Source organism: Rhagoletis pomonella, unplaced genomic scaffold (assembly GCF_013731165.1).
Source record: "Rhagoletis pomonella isolate Grant_MI unplaced genomic scaffold, Rhpom_1.0 Rhpom_scaffold_00003, whole genome shotgun sequence".
Taxonomy (NCBI): Eukaryota; Metazoa; Arthropoda; class Insecta; order Diptera; family Tephritidae; genus Rhagoletis; species Rhagoletis pomonella.
This window is the reverse complement of record NW_023458557.1, coordinates 30,565,996-30,569,528: the sequence shown is the minus strand read 5'-3', so window position 1 is coordinate 30,569,528 and position 3,533 is coordinate 30,565,996. Positions and strand designations below refer to the sequence as shown.

Here is a 3,533-nt window from a genome sequence, read left to right as displayed (position 1 = left end):
GTCACAAACATATTCGTTATTATATAAGGAAAACTACGAAGAATATGAAAAAGAATATCAGTACTGCGAAGATTTTTATCATCAGTTTGGAAGTACTTCAATATTTGTATGTTTGTATCGATACGCTCCACAGTCTCCTCTTGCTCCTTAACCATATGTGCTGATTGTTGAAATATACCGCCTAGCTCGACAATAGTCGATTCAATGTTCTGCACAGTGTTGCCGTTTTAGCCCTTTGGTGGCTAAATTTGGCTACCAAATTCTTTTTTTGGCCACAAAAATTTGAAATTGCCCCTAGCCCTTTTTTTAGCTCTTTTCAAAATTTATTCATCATTGACATTAAATTTTTTTTTATGATTTTCATGAATTTAACTTTAAGGCAAGTAAACATATGTCTATGTATGTTCCTTACGTTTCTGGGCCGTTATCTTATCCATTAACGATTTAACTATACTTTAAAATAGGTAAGTCGGCGGCCCTTAATATGCTTTATGTGTTACACAAAAAGTTTTTTTGTTGAATAAAATATTAATTCTTTTCAGAGTTCATTGTTTTTCTATACCAGTAATTATAGAAAATGTTTGCGTGTATACATATATATTTATACTAGCAGTACCCCGGTGTGCTTCTCTACACCAAATATTGAAAAACGAATGAAAAGTCCTGGAATTTTTCTATATGAAAATTTATCATTTATTTTATATCAAAATTTTATATTCTTTATTTTAAATCTTAATCCAACACATTTGGATATACAAAATTTTTTGGTTTTTCCATCTTGGGTATGACAAAAAAAAACAATTTGGAATGCCAACTCTTGAACAGGCCACGTATAGCTACCAATTCCAGTAATCGACCACAAATATTTCAAGAGATATACCAGCTGAAAATTTTTGTTAGTATGGGTGGTGCCACGCCCCCTTTTCCGAATTCGGGGAAACCTAACACAAACCATCTGCATAATAGCCCGAATATGCCGTATAAATTTGGTTGAAATCTTGCACTTATTCTTTATATATAAGATGGGAGGTGCCACGCCCTCTTTTCCAATAATATAATAATAATAATAATAGATTGGCGCTTACACATATGTTAGTGTTTAACCGAGCTTCTCCTCCGATTTGTGGCGTGCGCCTTGATGTTCTCACACAGTTTTACGCCGACTCCGAACGGCGATTGCATTTGTATGAGAAGCTGTTTTTCATGGCAGAAATACACTCGGAGGTTTGCCATTGCCTGCCGAGGGACGACCGCTGTTAAGAAAAAGCCTTTTTTTTTATTTTTTGCGATGTTGCCTTGACCAGGGCTTGAACCCGGGTGCTGATGAGTGAAAGCGCGCACTGCTTACCACTACACCACAGCGGCCGACAATTCCAATACCGCCCATTTTTATCCATGAGTATGGAATTATTTGTTATACCTCTATACCAACTTCCAGTACTCTACCACAAATATTTCAAGAGATATACAACAAAAAAATTTTAGTTAGTATGGAAGGTGCCACACCCCTTTTACGAATTCGGGCAAACTTCACATAAACCATCTGCATGATAGCCTGAATATGCCGTATAAATTTGGTTGAATTCGGTGAAGCCGTTCTCAAGTTATAAGCTCACACCAAAAACGTGTACTTATTTGTATACATAAGATACATACATATGCCACGCCCCTTTTCCAAATTTGGGCAAACTCCACATAAAATATCTGCATGATGGCCCGAATATGCCGCATAAATTTGGTTGAATTCGGTGAAGCCGTTCTTAAGTTATATTGCCACACCACAAACGTTCACTTATTTTTATATTTTAGTTAGTATGGGTGGTACCACGCCCCCTCTTCCGAATTCGGTAAAACTTCGCATAAACCATCTGCATGATAAATCGAATATGCCACATAAATTTGGTTGAATTCGGTGAAGTTGTTCTCAAGTTATGAGGTCACACCGAAAACGTGCACTTAGTTTTATATATAAGATGAAGGTAAAAAAATTTAGCTACCATTTTTAGCTTTTTTAGCCCTTTTTTAGCTGGAATTTAGCTACCACTAAAAACGTTTCGCGGCAACAGTGGTTCTGCATAGTCTCAGCCCGCTGTTGCACGTAACTATCGGAGTCATCATATAATGCAATCTGCTGCTGCGTCTGTATCCCACTACCTCCGACTGCACCCAGCAATGGTGTTGTATCACTTGCGGCCATGTCAATGCTTACGGCCGTATTCTCTTCGCTTAACAGCAAGGAGCCCTGTTTCGCTGTACTCGAGCGAACAGTGCTAGCAGCAATTGGTGACTGCCCGAATTGATCCCGACGCGCTTTTTGTTGTTTGAGATTTTTTATACGCACTTCTAGTATCTGTTTGAAGTCGGTGCCCATGCTGGCTAATTTAGATTGTAACGCATACACCATGATGTAAGTCAATTCTTGAATCTATTGCGGTCGATCATCAAAAAGACTCTTCTTTTTAGCCACTGCAAAAGAAGAGGTAAAGTAATATTTATAATTAAGAACACCTATTCATTTTATACTCACGCATTGTAAATTTTTCCAACTTGGCATATGCACTTGCTATGTTTTTGCCAATATATGTGACCATCATATATTCCTCTCATACGTCAATTGTTGCACCATAGCCTGTAAGAAATGCATAAACATAATAATGTAAACGTCTTCAAATGCACTTCTACTTCTAACTTACTTGTAAGTCTCTAATATGTTGCTCGTACATAAATTGCGTCTGCGTCGAGGTCTCTATCCGATTGCGGCCTTGGTTTACATTGGCCTTATCCGACAACTGGCGTATGATAAGCTGCGCCATTTCCAACTCATTTGACTTTTCTTTGAACTGATGTTCAACATCGGGAGCACGTTGCTGCATTACATCTAACAGCCTTTTCATTTCATCCAGATGAGCCGCTTGATGTGGCCAACACCCAAAAGGTTTGTTTACAAAGTGCATTTTTGAGTAGTTGAACAAATGCCAGTGGGCAGCCAGCGGGTCAGTTGTTGGCAACAATTTGCAGGCTTGGGCCCAGCGTTTGTTGCGGCTGCCGGAAAAGTAGCTAAATAATGAAAGTAATTATATCTATAGCGGAGTAGGAGGTTTTCCTTTATCTTAAAAGCTTGCTTACTGATTTCACTAATTGACGACGATGCAACGATCACCGTGGAATCGTTCTGCAAATTGTTACCAGCAACTGACCCGCTGGCGGCCCGCTGGTATTTGTTCAATTACTGAAAAAATGCAAATCATTATAATGATTGCAGTGTTTTAACACTTTAAGCGATTTGCATTGCATTTAAGAAGTACACATTCTTTACTTTTAAACAACCAATTTACCATTTAAAATTAAATAATTCCGTAAATCCGCGATTTATTATGCACTTTGTAAACAAACCTTTCAATTTCGCCCCAGCTGTTCGATTCTTCTCCTTTTTCTTATTGAATTCGTCTTTGTTCTCTCATTCTGGTATTTTTTGACGTCACGGCCAGTTGCTCTCAGCTCGATTGGCGCAATCTTGTATTCTATCGTTCTTG

General features: G+C 38.2%; 1 long non-coding RNA gene and 1 pseudogene across 1 annotated transcript; both read right to left on the bottom strand.

The window, feature by feature from the left end:
* Window positions 1-19: 19 nt before the first annotated feature.
* LOC118736170 lies at window positions 20-2,603 on the bottom strand (annotated as a pseudogene).
* Window positions 2,604-2,707: 104 nt separating this feature from the next.
* On the bottom strand, window positions 2,708-3,417 carry LOC118735131. The gene is made up of 3 exons (XR_004992516.1): window positions 3,336-3,417; window positions 3,127-3,229; window positions 2,708-3,057 (listed from the first exon to the last, which is right to left on the bottom strand). It is a non-coding gene; the product is annotated as an uncharacterized LOC118735131 (long non-coding RNA).
* Between the last annotated feature and the right edge of the window lie 116 nt (window positions 3,418-3,533).